Genomic DNA, 19956 nt, shown 5'->3' with positions numbered 1-19956 from the left:
CTAATTTCTTCTGGAATCTTTCATGAGGTACTTTGTCAGATGCCTTTCTGAAAATCCAGATACACAATATCGACTGGCTCACCTTCAGAGAAATGTAGTAGATTTCTCTTGACTAAATCCATGTTGGCTTTGTTTTATTAATCTATTCTTTTGCATCTGTTCTTATCCATATTCTCTGTAATTTTTCTTTATAGTAGTCACTACCATTTTGCCCTGTACCAATGTCAGGCTTACTGGTCTATAATTCCCAGATCACCTCTGGAACCCTTTTTAAGAATTGGCGTTACATTGGCCACCCTCCAATCTTTGGTACCTTGCTTGATTTTAAAGCTAAATTGCATATTACTAACAATAGCTCTGCAAGTTAAATGATCAGTATTGTGGGATGTATACGATCTGGTCCAGGTGATTTGCTACTCTTCAGTTTGTCCAATTGCTCCATTACTTCTTCATGTTTACAGAGATGTTTCATTTTTTCTGACTCATCAGCAATGAATTCAATTTCTGGCACCGGTATCTCTCCCACATCTTCCTCTGTAAATACTGAAGCAAAGAATTTGTTTAATCTCTCCGCTATGGCCTTGTCTTCTCTGATTACCCATTTTTATCCCTCGGTCATCCAGTGGTCCAACTGATTTTTTCCAACTTCTTGCTTCTAATATATCTAAAAAAAGTTATTCTGTGTTTTTTTGCCTCCAGTGCAATCTTCTTTTCAAAGTCTCTCTTTGCCTTCCTTATCAGCGCTTTGCATTTGACTTGCCATTCCTTATCCTGTTTCCTATTATTTTCAGTCAGATTCTTCCATTTTCTAAAGGATTTTCTTTTAGCTCTAATAGCTTCTGTCACCTCACTTTTTAACCATGCTGGTTGTAGTTTGGTTTTCCGTCCTTTTTTAATACGCAGAATATATTTGGCCTGGGCTTCCAGGGTGGTATTTTTGAACAGCATCCATGCCTGATGTAAATTTTTGACCTTTGCATCTGCTCCTCTAGATTTTTTTTCACCATTCTTCTCATTTTATCATTGTCTCCTTTAGTCTCCTTTTTTTTAAAGTTAAATGTTAATGTATTGGGTTTTCTGTGTATACATACTTCAAAGCTAATATCAAATCTGATCATATTATGATAAGTACATACAGTGGGGGAAATAAGTATTTGATCCCTTGCTGATTTTGTAAGTTTGCCCACTGACAAAGACATGAGCAGCCCATAATTGAAGGGTAGGTTATTGGTAACAGTGAGAGATAGCACATCACAAATTAAATCCGGAAAATCACATTGTGGAAAGTATATGAATTTATTTGCATTCTGCAGATGGAAATAAGTATTTGATCCCTCTGGCAAACAAGACCTAATACTTGGTGGCAAAACCCTTGTTGGCAAGCACAGCGGTCAGACGTCTTCTGTAGTTGATGATGAGGTTTGCACACATGTCAGGAGGAATTTTGGTCCACTCCTCTTTGCAGATCATCTCTAAATCATTAAGAGTTCTGGGCTGTCGCTTGGCAACTCGCAGCTTCAGCTCCCTCCATAAGTTTTCAATGGGATTAAGGTCTGGTGACTGGCTAGGCCACTCCATGACCCTAATGTGCTTCTTCCTGAGCCACTCCTTTGTTGCCTTGGCTGTATGTTTTGGGTCATTGTCGTGCTGGAAGACCCAGCCACGACCCATTTTTAAGGCCCTGGCGGAGGGAAGGAGGTTGTCACTCAGAATTGTACGGTACATGGCCCCATCCATTCTCCCATTGATGCGGTGAAGTAGTCCTGTGCCCTTAGCAGAGAAACACCCCCAAAACATAACATTTCCACCTCCATGCTTGACAGTGGGGACGATGTTCTTTGGGTCATAGGCAGCATTTCTCTTCCTCCAAACACGGCGAGTTGAGTTCATGCCAAAGAGCTCAATTTTTGTCTCATCTGACCACAGCACCTTCTCCCAATCACTCTCGGCATCATCCAGGTGTTCACTGGCAAACTTCAGACGGGCCGTCACATGTGCCTTCCGGAGCAGGGGGACCTTGCGGGCACTGCAGAATTGCAATCCGTTATGTCGTAATGTGTTACCAATGGTTTTCGTGGTGACAGTGGTCCCAGCTGCCTTGAGATCATTGACAAGTTCCCCCCTTGTAGTTGTAGGCTGATTTCTAACCTTCCTCATGATCAAGGATACCCCACGAGGTGAGATTTTGCGTGGAGCCCCAGATCTTTGTCGATTGACAGTCATTTTGTACTTCTTCCATTTTCTTACTATGGCACCAACAGTTGTCTCCTTCTCGCCCAGCGTCTTACTGATGGTTTTGTAGCCCATTCCAGCCTTGTGCAGGTGTATGATCTTGTCCCTGACATCCTTAGACAGCTCCTTGCTCTTGGCCATTTTGTAGAGGTTAGAGTCTGACTGATTCACTGAGTCTGTGGACAGGTGTCTTTCATACAGGTGACCATTGCCGACAGCTGTCTGTCATGCAGGTAACGAGTTGATTTGGAGCATCTACCTGGTCTGTAGGGGCCAGATCTCTTACTGGTTGGTGGGGGATCAAATACTTATTTCCCTCTGCAGAATGCAAATAAATTCATATACTTTCCACAATGTGATTTTCCGGATTTAATTTGTGATGTGCTATCTCTCACTGTTACCAATAACCTACCCTTCAATTATGGGCTGCTCATGTCTTTGTCAGTGGGCAAACTTACAAAATCAGCAAGGGATCAAATACTTATTTCCCCCACTGTAAGTATGGTCATACTGGGAAAGACCAAAGGTCCATCAAGGCCAGCATCCTGTTTCCAACAGTGGCCAATCCAGGTCACAAATACCTGGTAAAGTCCCAAAAAAGTACAAAACATTTTATACTGCTTATCACAGAAATAGTGGATTTTACCAAGTCCATTTAATAATGGTCTATGGACTTTTCCTTTAGGAAGCCGTCCAAACCTTTTTTAAACTCCGCTAAGCTAACCGCCCCTACCACATTTTCTGGCAACGAATTCCAGAGCCCAATTACACATTGAGTGAAGAAAAATTTTCTACGATTCATTTTAAATTTACTACATTGTAGCTTCATCGCATGCCCCCTAGTCCTAGTATTTTTGGAAAGCGTAAACAGACGCTTCACATCTACCCGTTGAACTCCACTCATTATTTTATAGACCTCTATCATATCTCCCCTCAGCCACCTTTTCTCCAAACTGAAGAGCCCTAGCCGCTTTAGCCTTTCCTCATAGGGAAGTCGTCCCATCCACTTTATTATTTTTGTCGCCCTTCTCTGCACCTTTTCTAATTCTACTATATCTTTTTTTGAGATACGGCGACCAGAATTGAACACAATATTCGAGGCGTGGTCACACCATGGAGCAATGTTATCAAGCGGCTCCAGCACCATTACATTTTGCACCAGATTATGCACTCTACTAAGGACTTGGTCTAGAATTTTTCCCCCTCTTGTTGGTTCCTATACCAGCTACTCCATAAAACAGTCATTGAAGTTCATCAAGGAATTTACTTCCCTAGCATGCACTGATGTTACATTTACCCAGTCAATATCAATGTAATTGAAATTGCCAATTATTATTGTGTTGCCCAGTTTGTTAGCCTCCCCAATTTCTGGTAACATTTTGTCTTGTCCACAATGTCAGTGAGCCCTTAGGTCCCGTAAGGCCCTGAAGGACCTCAAAGAACAGCCGAGCAACCCCGAATCTTCACCCGCGGCGACCGCCGTTCACCAGGGGTTGAGCCCCCAGCTGCAGGCGGTCAGCGGGACTGCTGGAACCGCGGGGTTGACGGACTGACCTGGCTGGAGTCGGGAGGTGTGGGCAACTAGCAAGCAGCGGTCAGGTTCAACGCAAGTCTCTGGGCAGGCTGCTAGCAATCAGTAGTCAGGTTCAAAGCAAGTCTCTGGGCAGGCGGCTAGCAATCAGTAGTCAGGTTCAAAGCAAGTCTCTGGGCAGGCGGCTAGCAATCAGTCAGGTTCAAAGCAAGTCTCTGGGCAGGCCCAGGAAGTAACAACACGGAACCACGGAGCAGGCTTCGGGAACAGAACCTGAAGCAAAGTGTCAGCTCAGATTCCATCTTTAAATATCGAGCCAAATTAGCCGCCCCGCCCTCGAGGAAGAAACCCACCAATCCGGCCCCGGGAACCGGCAGAGCCCTTCGGATTGGCTCTGCCCGATCTCCCAGGCGGAGCCACCTCCTCGGCTCTCCAATCCGGCGCCTAGTAGGCGGAGCTCCAGGCTCCCTGGCTCAGGAGCGAGGAGGACGCCGACCCCCGCACACTAGTGCCGCCATCTTGGGCGGCGCGGACCTCGCCCGGCGACAGAGAAGACCGGTGGTCGCCGTCGCCGACCGCCGGTCCCGGCCCGACCCGCCATTCCCGCGGCAGCGCCCGCCCCCACGCTGGAGCTTCCGGGCCGCCACCTCGCGCCGCGGAGGACGCTGGCTCCCGCCCCCCGTGGCAGGAGAGCAGGTAGGAGCGCGGGACGCGACACATTTCTACATTATTCTGTTCATTCTGACCAGGTGGATGGTAGTACTCTCCTATCACTATCCTTTTCCCTTTTACACATGGAGTTTCTATCCATAGGGATTCTAAGATGTGTTTTGTGTCCTGCAGAATTTTTAGTATATTCGATTCAATTCCCTCCTTAACATATAATGCTACCCCTTCACCAATTTGGTCTGCCCTATCACTGCAATATAATTTGTACCCTGGTATGACAATGTCCCACTGGTTATCTTCCTTCCCTTCCACCTGGTCTCAGAGATGCCTGTTATGTCTGTCTTTTCATCTAGTGTGATATATTCTAACTCTTTTTTTTTTTTTTTTTGAAATATTTGTATTCATTTTTAACAGTTACAAATATATGCTTCATTCTTGCTAACAAACCAGAACTATTATGAAACAATAACAACATTTCCCAACTCTTACATCAATTAGATTTGTTGTCCTGATTTTCCCTAACTTCCCACTCCCCTAGATCAATACAGCATTTAACCTCTTTAAATCCCTTTCCATTGTTCATATGGATTCCAAATTTTCTGAAATTTTTGTATATGCCCTTTTCGGATAGCTGTCAATTTTGACATTTGGTAGAGGTGGTATCTTCTACCACCTGAAGTTTAGGAACCTCCTTCTGCCTCCAAGCTTTGGCTATGGCCAACTTAGCTGCACCCAGGAATTGGATAGCCAGTTTATGACAATGTATCGGGCTCTTTTCAGGTCGTATATTCAGTAGGCAAAACATAGCATGACCCGGGTAAACTATCTTTATCATATCCTGTAGTCTCCCTAAAATTTCAAGCCAAAACCCCTGTATCTGGGGGCAGTCCCACCAAATGTGCCAAAATGTACCTGTCCCCCCACATTCTCTCCAGCAATCCGTAGTGAGGCTTGGATAAAATTTATGTAGCCGCACTGGAGTGTAATACTACTACTACTACTACTACTATTTATACAGAATTTTAAATCCATTTTCTACCAGTGGCTGGGCAATGGACTTCTTCAACAGATATCTATAGCTTCCTGCCCACCACTCCTCTGTCCCCTGGAACTGAAGATCCTCCTCCCAGCTCTTTGTGTAAATACCCTGGGGCGAAGAGAGGAGGAGCAGTGCTCTATGCAAACGAGTTATACTACCCTTGTTCCCCCCCTCTCATCGCCCTTTCCAACCCTGTCTCCGCCAGTTCCAACTCATCTCTAGCCCGCCTCAAGACATAGAGCCAGATGCACTAAGCTTTAACGAGCCAAAAATGAGCCTTTAAGGAAGAATTTTCAAACCGTTGCATGCACTAAAGCCCATTTTCCGACGATGGTAGCAGCTAACGAAAACGGAATGCAGATGAGCAATTAGTGTAGAAACCCTATTGAAATGACATGCACTAACCTTTTCCGATTTGTTTAACGCAGGAAAACCGAACGAAACGCCGTGAAATCTAACGAGAGGTCTGTACCTCTCATTAGAGCTGCCCAGCTGCCAAAATGTAATGAAAACAAAAATTGGGAGGGGGAAAAAAACGGGCGTCAGGAGCGTCCTTTATTGATGCCCGAGGTCCCTGCTGCTCCCCGCTCCCCCTGCATTTAAAAAAAAAAGGGGAAAACAAGGATCGGGATGGGGCAAAGGCGCTCGTCAGGAGCGTCCTTTATGAGCGTCCTTCCCCCCCCGCCCGAGGTCGCCACTGCTCCCCGCTTGCCAAAAATCCAAAGTTTAAGCTGCCCCGGCTCGCCCCTCCCTTCCTCTCTTCTCTTTCTTCCCAGTTCCGCCTCCCGCTATTCTCTGCCCCGTGCCCTCCTCCTTGTTACCGGGCCGTGCAGCGCCTCTCACCTCTGTGTGAGGGCGCTGCACGGGGAAGAACAGCTGATCGTCTCCTCTGCAGACTCCGACGTCCCTCCTCCCTCCTGGGCCCGCCCTCGTCTGGTTACGTCAGAGGAGGGCGGGCCCAGGAGGGAGGAGGAACGTCAGAGACTGCAGAGGAGACGATCAGCTGTTCTTCCCCGTGCAGCGCCCTCACACAGAGGTGAGAGGCGCTGCACGGCCCGGTAACAAGGAGGGGGGCACCGGTGGAGGTGGGGAACGGTGGCGACAACTTCAGGGAGGGGGGGCGGGGCACGGGGGCGGAGAATAGCGGGAGGCGGAACTGGGAAGAAAGAGAAGAGATGAAGGGAGGGGCGAGCTGGGGCAGCTTAAACTTTGGATTTTTGGCAAGCAGGGAGCAGCGGTGACCTCGGGCGGTGGTGGGGGGCAAGGACGCTCATAAAGGACGCTCCTGACGAGCGCCTTTGCCCCCTCCTGAAACACGTGTTTTGGGTTTTTTTTTGTTTTGTTTTTGTTTTGACGTTTTGGGACATGCGCAGAGCAGCCAGCATAACGCTTGGCTGCTCTGCGCATGCCTTACGGGCAGATTACGGACGTTTTTACCGAAGGGTTAGTGAATGCAAGTGAGCTGCAACGAACAGCTCATTTGCATTCCCTATCCTTCGTGCATTCTTCGTTTTTTTACATTCGGTAACTTCTTTAACGTTTTAGATTTTTTTTACGTACGGTTGATGCATCTGGGCCATAGTTCCTTAAGCAGATAATAGTACACCATGTCCCTCTCCTCCAAATCAAACTCTTCCTTCAGTTCCTCAAAGGGTTTTATTTCTCCATTACTCCATATCTGTCCCAGGGTACTGAACCCTTTCTTAGCCTATGTCTTGTATGTATTCTCTTCTACCCCAAGTGGGAAACCCGGGGCACCTCATATAGCCATCTGTAAAAAATATTTTCTATCAGGGAAAACCCTCCTTCTGATTTGAAGCCATGTATGTAACAAGTGCTTAGGGCCCAACGGGACTCTTCGTGCGGCTGCTAAGATATCTTTTCCCGAGCTCCAGAGTATGGAACTCAGGTATCGGGTGCCCATCCAAGCTCTTTCCCAATACAGCCATTTCTTAGTGTTCCTTGGATCCCACTCCGCTAGGTCCCGCAATTGTGCCGCTTGGTAATATAAGTAAAAAATTTGGGACTCCCATGTCACCTTTAGCTGAAGTTTGAAACAACACACTCCATCGCACTTTTTTTTTGTTTAGTTGCTGAAAGAAAGCCCGAGGAATCGGCAATGGGAGTGCCAAAAAGAGAGAGAGCAATTTCGGTAGGAGCATCATCTTGACTGCATGAATTCTGCCCAGCCAGGTTATAGTAAGGCCTTCCCATCTGTCCAACTCATCAAACAACTCCTCTAGCTTCTTTGGGAAATTTTCCTGATATAAGTTTTTCTATCTGATTGCTGTGGGTGCCCAGTGGAATGGATAGCTTTCATATTCTAACTCTTCAGTCTTATTTCTTAGGCTTCTGGTATTTTGCATATTTCAAACAATGTTTGTTCTTTTTCACAGCTTGCTCATCAGTTGACAGTGTTAATTTGGAATCTTGAGAATCTGCTCTTTATTTAAAGGCACTTGGTCTACTATGGTTTTAGTTGCAACCTCGCTATTGGGATGCCCTGGCTTCCCTGTCTTGGTGATATCTTTTAAAGATACCTTCTTCCAAACCATGCACTTCCCACAGTTTCTATTTTAAAATCTGCTCTATCTCCTTTTTAAATATTGATGCCTGCAGCCTGGTTCAATCCCTGTTAAGGTGGAGGCCATCCTTTTGAAACCAACTTCCTCTCCACCCCAGAATGTTGCCCAGTTCCTAAGAAATCTAAATCCCTCATCCATGCACCATTATCTCAATCACACATTGAGGCTTCAGAGCATTTCTGAAAATTCTACCCTGGATGAGCTGGATTTCAGCTTTCTACCTAAGAGCCTAAATTTGTTTTCCAGAACCTCCCTACCACATTTGATTTTATTGGTATCCACATGTACCAAGACAGCCGACTCCTCCCCAACACTATCTAAAACCCTATCTAGGTGATGTGTGAGGTCCTCCACCTTTGCACCAGGCTGAAAAGTGACCAGGCAATCCTCACGCCCACCAGCCACCTAGCTATCTACATGCCTAATAATTGAATCACCAACTACAACAGCTATTCTAACCCTTCCCTTCCAGGCAGAAGCTCCTAGAGAGACATCCTCGATGTGAGAGGATATTGTATCCCCTGGTGGGCTGATCCTTGCTATAGGATTACTTCCAACTTCACCAGGGTATGCTCTCCTTTTAGGAGACCTCCCTCTTCCAAGGCAGTACAGGGACTGTCAGACTGGAGGTAGAACGTCTCTACAATGTTCCTGTAGACCTCCTCTATGTACCTCTGTGTCTCCCTTAGCTCCTCCAAGTCTCCTACTCTAGCCTCAAGAGAATGGACTCATTCACTGAGAGCTGTTTGCATCTAGCACACACATATAACCTCTCACCAACTGGAAGATAATCATGCATGTGACAGTCAGTGCTAAAGACTGGATAGCACCCCTCTCGCTGCTGGACTGCTATCTTCATCTTAATAATTAACTTATTAAGGTATTAGGGATATTAGATGAATATAAAGAGCCTTAAGATTATACAGTGGGGGAAATAAGTATTTGATCCCTTGCTGATTTTGTAAGTTTGCCCACTGACAAAGACATGAGCAGCCCATAATTGAAGGGTAGGTTATTGGTAACAGTGAGAGATAGCACATCACAAATTAAATCCGGAAAATCACATTGTGGAAAGTATATGAATTTATTTGCATTCTGCAGAGGGAAATAAGTATTTGATCCCCCACCAACCAGTAAGAGATCTGGCCCCTACAGACCAGGTAGATGCTCCAAATCAACTCGTTACCTGCATGACAGACAGCTGTCGGCAATGGTCACCTGTATGAAAGACACCTGTCCACAGACTCAGTGAATCAGTCAGACTCTAACCTCTACAAAATGGCCAAGAGCAAGGAGCTGTCTAAGGATGTCAGGGACAAGATCATACACCTGCACAAGGCTGGAATGGGCTACAAAACCATCAGTAAGACGCTGGGCGAGAAGGAGACAACTGTTGGTGCCATAGTAAGAAAATGGAAGAAGTACAAAATGACTGTCAATCGACAAAGATCTGGGGCTCCACGCAAAATCTCACCTCGTGGGGTATCCTTGATCATGAGGAAGGTTAGAAATCAGCCTACAACTACAAGGGGGGAACTTGTCAATGATCTCAAGGCAGCTGGGACCACTGTCACCACGAAAACCATTGGTAACACATTACGACATAACGGATTGCAATCCTGCAGTGCCCGCAAGGTCCCCCTGCTCCGGAAGGCACATGTGACGGCCCGTCTGAAGTTTGCCAGTGAACACCTGGATGATGCCGAGAGTGATTGGGAGAAGGTGCTGTGGTCAGATGAGACAAAAATTGAGCTCTTTGGCATGAACTCAACTCGCCGTGTTTGGAGGAAGAGAAATGCTGCCTATGACCCAAAGAACACCGTCCCCACTGTCAAGCATGGAGGTGGAAATGTTATGTTTTGGGGGTGTTTCTCTGCTAAGGGCACAGGACTACTTCACCGCATCAATGGGAGAATGGATGGGGCCATGTACCGTACAATTCTGAGTGACAACCTCCTTCCCTCCGCCAAGGCCTTAAAAATGGGTCGTGGCTGGGTCTTCCAGCACGACAATGACCCAAAACATACAGCCAAGGCAACAAAGGAGTGGCTCAGGAAGAAGCACATTAGGGTCATGGAGTGGCCTAGCCAGTCACCAGACCTTAATCCCATTGAAAACTTATGGAGGGAGCTGAAGCTGCGAGTTGCCAAGCGACAGCCCAGAACTCTTAATGATTTAGAGATGATCTGCAAAGAGGAGTGGACCAAAATTCCTCCTGACATGTGTGCAAACCTCATCATCAACTACAGAAGACGTCTGACCGCTGTGCTTGCCAACAAGGGTTTTGCCACCAAGTATTAGGTCTTGTTTGCCAGAGGGATTAAATACTTATTTCCCTCTGCAGAATGCAAATAAATTCATATACTTTCCACAATGTGATTTTCCGGATTTAATTTGTGATGTGCTATCTCTCACTGTTACCAATAACCTACCCTTCAATTATGGGCTGCTCATGTCTTTGTCAGTGGGCAAACTTACAAAATCAGCAAGGGATCAAATACTTATTTCCCCCACTGTATGGTATGGTATAATGTGTAATTTATTTAATGTTTGCTTCTCAGATACTAAATAAATGTAATTAAAACTCTAATGAAAACTCTCTCCTCTTTTTATCTTTTATGTTATACATTTCTTATATGCAAATACCAAATCATAGTTCATTGCGGATCAGAATCAGATAATAATAAGGCATAACCTCAGAATTATATACTATCCTACAAAAAAACAGCATAATCAAAACATGAGCAACCCCACATGGTATGCCTAATTAATCGAAATAGTCATAAAACAAAGTTGTTTTTAAAACTTTACAGAATATCTGATAATTCCTGAGCATTTGCATTTCAAAAGATAAAGAATTCCAGCAAGGAAGCTAGGGCTTTTCAGCTTGGAGAAGAGACGGCTGAGGGGAGACATGATAGAGGTTTATAAAATAATGAGTGGAGTGGAACAGGTGGATGTGAAGCGTCTGTTCATGCTTTCCAAAAATACTAGGACTAGGGGGTATGCGATGAAACTACAGTGTAGTAAATTTAAAACAAATCGGAGAAAAGTTTTCTTCACCCAATGCGTAATTAAACTCTGGAATTCGTTGCCGGAGAACTTGGTGAAGGCGGTTAGCTTGGCAGAGTTTAAAAAGGGGTTAGACGGTTTCCTAAACCGCTACTAAATGGACTTGGGAAAAATCCACAATTCCGGGAATAACATGTATAGAATGTTTGTACGTTTGGGAAGCTTGCCAGGTGCCCTTGGCCTGGATTGGCCACTGTCGTGGATAGGATGCTGGGCTTGATGGACCCTTGGTCTTTTCCCAGTGTGGCATTACTTATGTACTTAGCAAGAAGCAATTGACTATAAATGAATTGCCCCTCACGCCCCCCCCCTTGCTACGCCACTGGGTTAGAGTGGTGGACTTTGGTCCTGGGGAACTGAGGAACTGAGTTCGATTCCCACTTCAGGCACAGGCAGCTCCTTGTGACTCTGGGCAAGTCACTTAACCGTCCATTGCCCCATGTAAGCCGCATTGAGTCTGCCATGAGTGGGAAAGCGCGGGGTACAAATGTAACAAAAAAAAAACAAAAACAAAAAAACTGTCTTTATCAATAACCTGCAATTCCTGTTTTAAACCCCAATCTTTTAGTTACCAAAGCACAGAGCAAAATAATGTTTACTGACCCACAGAACTGTCCTCTTCTCTGAGAACTTCTCAGAAAGTCTATGATACAATTTGCAATACTCTTGTCGGGGAACAGTCTTCCCATCAGTTCAGGAGCCTTTGGCTATCAAAATCTACTGGCACTCTGTAGTAGTACCCAGATAAGTTTTTCCTGACCCACTAAAACATATGTAGGCTTGGCATACTTAACCTGTCAGTGGGTTTGGGGAGTGTAATCCTTTCTCTGTCCAAGTCTCATTAAACCTGTCAAATTGATGAGGCTTATTTCCGTATGATTCTTCCCATTGTGGAGTTCCCTGTGCTGTTAAGGTATCAGCACATAAAGGAAAGGCCAACAAAGGGAGACACCAAAGGTTTATGAAGTTGCATCCAACAATCAGCAGCATTATTAACATAACTTCTTTTAAAAGCTTATGTTGAGGAATAGCTGTAACGGGCATGGGAGCAAAAAGTAGAAAGAATTCAGCAATCATAACAAAAGCAATAATAGAAAAAAAAACGTTTGAACTAACTATAGAAACTCTATCTAAAGAATTCAAATTGTCCTCCTTCCTCGCATTAGGGAGGAGTTCCTCACAATCCTTTAAATGTTCTTCTGGTTCGCACGTATCTTCCTCAGAGGGGTAATCTTTCCAATGCACTCTGTAGAAGGTGTACATTTTTCAACCTTACTATCAATGATACTTTCTACTTCGTACATTCCTTCCTTATTATCTACTTGTGGTTCACAGTCTTTACAATCTTCCTGAATAAGCTCAACAATCTTACTTTCCATCTTGAGATATTTGGTCCTTCTTCCTAGAAGTTCTTTAGGATTTTGTTGGCTTTCTTCACCTTTCTCTGAAGCTTTAACTTGGTGTCACTTATGGGCGTCTCTTCCCCGCTGATCCTTGTCTTCAACTCTAGCTTTCTGACAATGAGAAGCTTAGATCCACGTAGAAAGTCCTTCACAATTCACTGCTGTGTGTGTAGTCAGAAGTACTTGATAAGACCCTCTCCACCTTGGCTCAAGGCAATTGTTTCTGTGGAACACCTTCACATAAACCCAATCTCCGGGCTTCAGCTGGTGGCACGATTTCTTGGTTTTATCAGGAAGGGCAGCAACAACCTGCAAATAAGTCTGTATTGCATGGATTAGATGTTTGCAATAAGACATAAGTTCACTTTTCAATAAATTCAAATCTGGTGGCATAAATACAGAGAGGATGGCTTTCATAGGTCTTCCAGTAACTATCTTCCTATTGGGTGTATTTTGTAGACTCATGAGAGCTAATGACAAACTTTGAACCCAATTTAATCCTGTTTCCTGCTCTGTTTTAGCAATCTTTGTCTTTAATATTCCATTCGTTCTCATCACTTTTCCTGAATTCTGTGGGTGATAAGGGGTGTGGAACTGATGCTTTATTCCCAAAGCTTTCATTACCTGTTGCACTACCTGCGAAACGAAAGGAGTGCTAATATCACTGGATAGCCAAATAGGAACTCCCCAGGAAGGAATAAAATGCTGGATTATCTTGGCATCAGCCTTGTAGGAAGGAAATGGCTTCCAACACATCCTGAGAATAAACACACAATTACTAGACAATACTCAAATCCCTGACATTTGGGCAGCTGGAAAAAAATCCATCTTCAAATTTAGAAAAGGTCCTAATGATACAGGCTTTTGTGTCCTTGGCTTATCTTAACATGCTTACCTACATTATGCTGTTCACAGAGCAGTCAGGTAGCACATACATCTTTTGCAATTTCTGGCAAGTTTGGGGTTGTACCAATCTTGGGAGAATTTATAAATCATCCCTCCTTTGCTGTCGTGTACCTGGCCATGATGCACAGAAGAAACATGCTGGATCAGGGAGAACCACATGGCCAGTGTGGGTCTTCCAAATCCCATCAGAATGCAAAGTGTATCCAGCCTGTCTCCAAGAATCAATTTCCAGTTGTGATGCTCTGACATCTGTAATAGAAGCAAAGGAGACGGCAACACTCTAGATACAGGGAAGGCAGAGTATGATGTTCACCTAAAGCAGCTTCCCTAGCAGCATGGTTGGCAAAAGAATTTCCCTGAGATACTTCAGTATGGGCTTTAGAATGGCCCTCACAATTAACAATGGCAATTTCTTTTGGATATGAATTAGCTTTCAACAAGGCAGACACATTGGGGGATATTATGAATTGGTTTCCTTGAAGATGTAAAAAAAAACCCTATTATCCCAAGTTTTTCCTAAGTCTTGAGTAACTCCGTATGCATAACGACTGTCAGTATTTATTGTAATAGAACTGTCAGTAGCAATTTCACAAGCACAAGTTAAAGCATCAAGTTCAGCAATTTGAGTATTATGAACGTCTGGTAAGCGAGCACCTTTCTAGTATGTCTGAAAGGGTACAAACAGCATATCCAACCCTTAGTTGCCCCAGTTGTCTCTGAGGCAAGAGCCAACAACAAAGAACTCAAAGTCTGGATTGTGCAATTGAGTCTCTTGCAAATCAGGGCATGGTTTAATATTCATTTCAATAAGTTGGACACAGTCTTGGGGATCCCCTTCATCAGGGAGTGGAAGCAAAATTGCAGGATTAAGAGAGGTACACCTCTGAACGATAACACGTTGTTGAGAAAGATGAAGTCGCTTATACTGAGTCTGTCTATCCATAGAAAAATGCTGGGTCTTAGCAGGATTAAGAAGTGCTTCTACATTATATGGAACCTGCAAAATGAGAGGTAACTGCAGCACTATATTCTCTGACAGTGACAGTAAAAGAGCAGCTGTGACCACCGCTCTTAAACAAGGCGGATATTCTTTGACAACAGAATCAAGAGCTGCACTGTAAGCAATTTGGCCTAGACTTCCTTCTATGTGGTTGAGTGACAGATCCGGAGGCAATGAAATTCTGTTCATGGCAAAACAGGATAAACAAAGTTGTATAATCTGGTAAGCCCAATGCTGGGGCAGTAGACGAGGCCTGCTTAAGTTGTGTTAAGGCTACCTTTTGTTGCTGTCCCCGGGGAAGGCTTTCTTGAACTTCAGCAGAAAGCAAATCCTGGAGGGGTTTGATAATGACAGTATAGTCCATAATCCAATTGTCTGCAATAACTCGCTATTCCAAACAACTTCCTAAGTTGTTTTAGTCATAGGTCATGGTAAAGTTCAAATAGCAGCACTTCTGGTGGGCAGCAATTCTCTGCTACCTTGACTTGAGTAGAAACCCCAAATACATACCTTTGGGTTGGCAGAACTGGAGTTTCTTCCTGTTGGCTTTTAGGCCTATGTTAAATAGATGGTTAAGCAATAGCACATAGTCTTTTATACAGGCTTCCTTGTGTGAGTAGATCAGGAGATCGTCAACATACTGCACTAAGATGGAACCTCCCTCAAATTGCAGAGGTTCTAAGGCCTTTATTAAAGCTTGAGAAAAATAAGAGGGAGTTTCAGTATATCTCTGACTCAAGGTAGTCCAGGTGTATTGTTGGCCCCTATAAGTAAAAGCAAACAATGGCCGGCTCTCAGGGGCCAAAGGTACTCTAAAATATGTACTACTGAGGTCTATAACAGTACAAAAATGTGTCATGAAGAAAGGCTGAGAGGATTGTAGCTGGATTAAGAACAACTGTGGGAAGGAGGCAACAACAGCCCTATTAAGAGCTCTGAGATTTTGCAAAAATCTCCAGGTATTTTCCTCAGGTTTGGGGATAGGCAAGATTGGGGTGTTATAATGAGAATTTGTAGGACAGATGACTCTGGTCCAGTAGATCCTGAATCACTTGTATGATACCCTCTTCAATTTCAGAGTTCAGAGTATACTGAGGAACCTTGGGCACATGCTTGGAAGGGTCCAGGATGACTCGGAGAGGTTCAGTCTGCAAATGCTCCTCTTCATTAGGGTAGAAGCCCACAAGGCCTATGGGACTGCAAGAAGATGAGCTTCCAATTTATGATCAAGACCGTCAGTATATGCAGGTTCCTCAATAGACATATTCAGTATTGCTTCAACATCCTGTAATTGTTGCTCTGCAACATGAAGGAATATGCCATCTGGGGAGTACATTAGATGATGCAGCCCAAAAGATCTCTGTCTGTCAGATTAACTGGAAGAGTAGGGCTCATGAGGAAGGCATTTTCTTGATATAATGAACCCACTTGTATGAGCCAAGGGTACAGATAAAGCATGAGGTATTGGATTACCAGATAGTTCTTCAGCTTGGACTGTTTCCCTTAACAGAGAGACTCTGGGAAATTCTGAACTTTAGAGAGCAGAGCGTATGACTCCAGTGTCGGTCAGCAACCGGGTTGGCTGTCCATTCACTAAAGTGTCAAATGAGCAATCGGCATCAAGGGGTATGAGAGGATAGGTGGGGGTTTTTCATGAGAAGTCTCCTTGGGTTCTTCAGTGCAGGAGTTTTCCATACTTAGTCACTAGATGGGACATCATAGATATACAGGGATTGTTCAGCTTCAGAATCAGGGGGTCCTCTTGGAGGCTTTTCAGGACAAAAGGCTTTCCAATGTCCCATTTGGCCACATATAAAACATGGACCTCTTAGTAGGCCCTTGTCCTCTACCTCTGTCTCTTCCTCAATTATTTGAGCTCTGAAAAGATCGCAGTTGCAGGTTCAACAGTTGTTTTTTTCTAGCTTGAAGCCCTTCTCTGCTTCCTGATCAAGTAATTTCCAAAGACAATGTTCAACTACTTCAACAAGAGTATCTGATGTTTCTGTACTCCATTGAACATGAATGGTTTTCAGCAATGATAGTACAGGGGCAGAATCCCATTATCAAATGCTTTGCTAACACCTGGAACAGCATTCACTGAAGCATCATCAGTTCCAGAGTATTTCTTAAACTCAGTTGCCTGTCTGTCCTGATATTTAGAGGGATCTTCTCCAGGTTTTTGTTGTCATGTATTCTACAGAAGCACAAAAACACAAGAACAAGGAGCCTTCGAGTGTAGGGGCGTCATCTCAATATTTTATTGAACAGACCCGACATGTCCGTGTTTCAGCAAAACTGCCTGTGTCAGGAGTCTGTCAATAATGATGATGTTCAAATATGCCAATTGAATCAATAGAAACGCTATTCTACCAGTATCCAGCAGTTTTTACCTGTGCAGGTTCATGCTTATGAAGCTCCTTGTTGTACCCACTCTGCTTTTGGCGTCTTTTCGGTGCTCCGAGACTGCCACCTCTGACATAGAGGTTTTTTGATTCAGTTGACATATTTGAACATCATTCATATTGATAGACCCCTGACACAAGCAGTTTTGCAGAAACACGGACGTGTCGGGTCTGTTCAATAAAATATTGAGTTGACACCCCCACTGTTGAAGGCTCTTTGTGCTTGTGTTTTCGCTCTTGTGCAAGTGTACTTCGGATTCCCTCTTCTGTGTTTTTTCATTCATTCATTCATTCATTCTACTCCAGTCAGCATTTATTTTATATATCTGTAACTTTAGTTACTGCATCATTACGTTTAGTCTTAAATTCATTTAGGCTGTCATCCTCTGTGTAATCAGTATTTGGATCTTCTGTATACCATTTACTTCCTTAAGGAGTTTACTCAGTTAAGCAGGGCCGGTCTTAGCAAGTGCGGGGCCCTATGCAGACCAAGTTGGTGGGGTCCCATCCTAGTCCCGCCCCTAGTCCCACCCCATCCTAGTACCGCCCCACCCTAGCTCCACCCCATTGATAAGATTATTCAGTTTTTAGAAGATGTTTATTTATGAAATTTCAAATAAACACAAATGAAGCTAAACTTGAACTGAATAATTTCTGTGGAGGGGGGGGGGGGGTTCATGATAAGTCCACTACAATTCGTAGTTCCAATTCTCATAACAAAGGAGAATAAAGGAAAAATATTAAGAAAAGATTCAGTACTTTCAAATTCCCCTATTACTCTGTAACCCATCAAACCAGAGAGGCAACACAGAGATCCCCAACCCCAAGTAGCCAAAAAAGATGTAAGTGCATAGGTTCCCATTAAAAAAAAAAAAAACCCCACAAACATTTACAGTATCAAATGTTTCCATAAATCAGCTATATCAGAGGTAGACTTTTAATTAAATTTAGATATTAGGTATGTATCATATGACAGAGAATAAAGTGGTTGCTCAAAGCATATACTAACCACAATCGCTCAACTGCAAAATACTATGCACAAATATGTGCAAAAACACACTCATAACCTTACCAAACCATAACAGAACTAATTCCAAGGAAAGGACGAGCTACAACCTTATGCATGGAAAGGCAGCACTGTAATTACACCAGGCTCTAAAACACCAGTACACAACCTAGTGAAAAAAAACAAAAAGGGCTGCAAATACTACACACTAGCAGAATACTGCACCTTGATCACACACGAAAAACACATCACAACAGATACGAAGGCAAAATACTGAACTGTGGAAAGTTACCTCAAGAAGTCAGACTCAGCAAGCAGCAATACTAGAAAAATTGAAACTTACATGCAAAATATCACAGATGCACATTTCCAAAAGCTGACATATTCCAATTAATAAATTCTGAATAAAATACTTTTTTCTACCTTTGTTGTCTGATCATTTAGTTTTTCTATTCGCTTTGGTCCCAGTGTCTTCTGTTTTATGCACTGTCTTCTTTCCATTTGATATTTTTTCTCTCAACACGTCCCCATCCTCCTGTGTCCTCATGTGTCCTGTCTACCATCTGTAGCCCTGTCCCTATCCTTTCTCCAGTTTCAGCATCTGCCTTCAAAGTGTTCCGATCCAGCCCTTAAATTCAGCAATTTCCCCTCCATCCATATCCAGCATTTCTCCTCATCCCCTCCATCCATGTGCATCTACTTTCCTCCCCTCCCCTACATTCATGTCCAGCATTTCTCCTCTCTCCCTTCCCCTCTATCCATGTGCATCTCCTTCGTCTTTCCTTCCCTCCATTCCTGCCCAACATTTCTCCTCTCTTCCCTGCCCTCCACTACATCTGTCCAGATTTCTCCTCTCTTCCCTCCCCTCCATCCATGTGCATCTCCTTCCAGTCTTCTCTCCCCTCCATCCGCCCATGTCCAGCAACCCTCCTCTCCCCCCTGCCTTCCTCTTCATCCACCCATGTCCAGCAACCCTCCTCTCCCCCCTGCCCTCCCCTTCATCCACCCATGATGTCCAGCAACCCTCTCCTCCCCTCATGTCCAGCAACCCTACCCTGCCCGTCCCACCATCCATCCATACCCAGCGACTCTCTTCTCCCCTGCCCCCCTCCTCCTCCAGCCATCCATACCCAGCTCTTGGGCAGCTTTCTCCCCCTCTGGGTCCTGTCTCTTCCGCCCGCTCTCGCCCATCTGCATGGTCACTCGTTTTTATGTTTAAATCTTTTTATTGACTAAAAGATCAAAATACACAAAACAGATAACTTCAACATGAACACTGTTCAAGTATAAGAAAACGTCCAGCATGCCCACCGTCAACAATGGATTTTTTTTTTTTTACCCCCAACCACCCCAACCCCCGGCCCAATTCCCCCAGTTATGTTGCACTGCTTTGTATTGGACAACAACAAACAAAACACCAAACTTCCCTCACCAGTAGATCATTCCTAATACATGTGATTACTGTCCTCGCACCTAGCCTCCTCATCCCCCCCCCCCCATACCTCCCGCCCGCCTGCCCTCACTTCACCTTCCCCTTACCAGTTCCTATAGATTCACCAGTGGTGCCTCCCCATACCTACACAGATCCAACCCCTCCCCTCCTTTACATGTCCACTCTAGGAAATGATGCATTCAATTGGTACTTAATTATTTAGGATTCTCTTTCTTGCTGTGGGCTGTAACGTGCCCAAGAATCTCCCCCCATGTCTGCCTCCAACGCCCTCCCCCCATGGAATTAAAGTATTTGAACTCACACCTCTCCAGGAGACTCCAGCTTCATCAACTCCATCATTTTCTGACTTACAGAAGGACCCCCTGTCCTGTCCCTCCGAGTCTGATACCGATTCACATAGCCTGCCTTCTGGCAGCGTCGGAGCCTCTCCCTCAGACGCGTCCCGCCTCCTCTAATGCAACTTCCTGTCTTGCGCAGAGGTGGGACGCGTCTGAGGGAGAGGCCCCGCCCCGACGCTGCCAGAAGGCAGGCTGTGTGAATCGCCGGCATGTCGGACTCGGAGGGAGAATGCCGCCTCGGGGCTTTAAAATCGAGCGACACCGCTGTGGATGGGCGCGAGCAGGGGAAGGTACAAGACTCGGGCGGGAGGAGAGGAGGC

The 19956-nt window shown here is 44.7% G+C and overlaps 1 protein-coding gene across 1 annotated transcript in view; it reads left to right on the top strand.

Annotated features, from left to right (window-relative positions):
* The window catches only part of ADCK5 (aarF domain containing kinase 5), a 186032-nt gene that overhangs the window by 50054 nt on the left and 116022 nt on the right, over positions 1-19956 (top strand). The window lies entirely within an intron of this gene.

This window comes from Microcaecilia unicolor, chromosome 1, assembly GCF_901765095.1.
Source record: "Microcaecilia unicolor chromosome 1, aMicUni1.1, whole genome shotgun sequence".
Taxonomy (NCBI): Eukaryota; Metazoa; Chordata; class Amphibia; order Gymnophiona; family Siphonopidae; genus Microcaecilia; species Microcaecilia unicolor.
The sequence above is the reverse complement of the archived record's forward strand: the minus strand, read 5'-3'. Positions and strand labels throughout refer to the sequence as shown.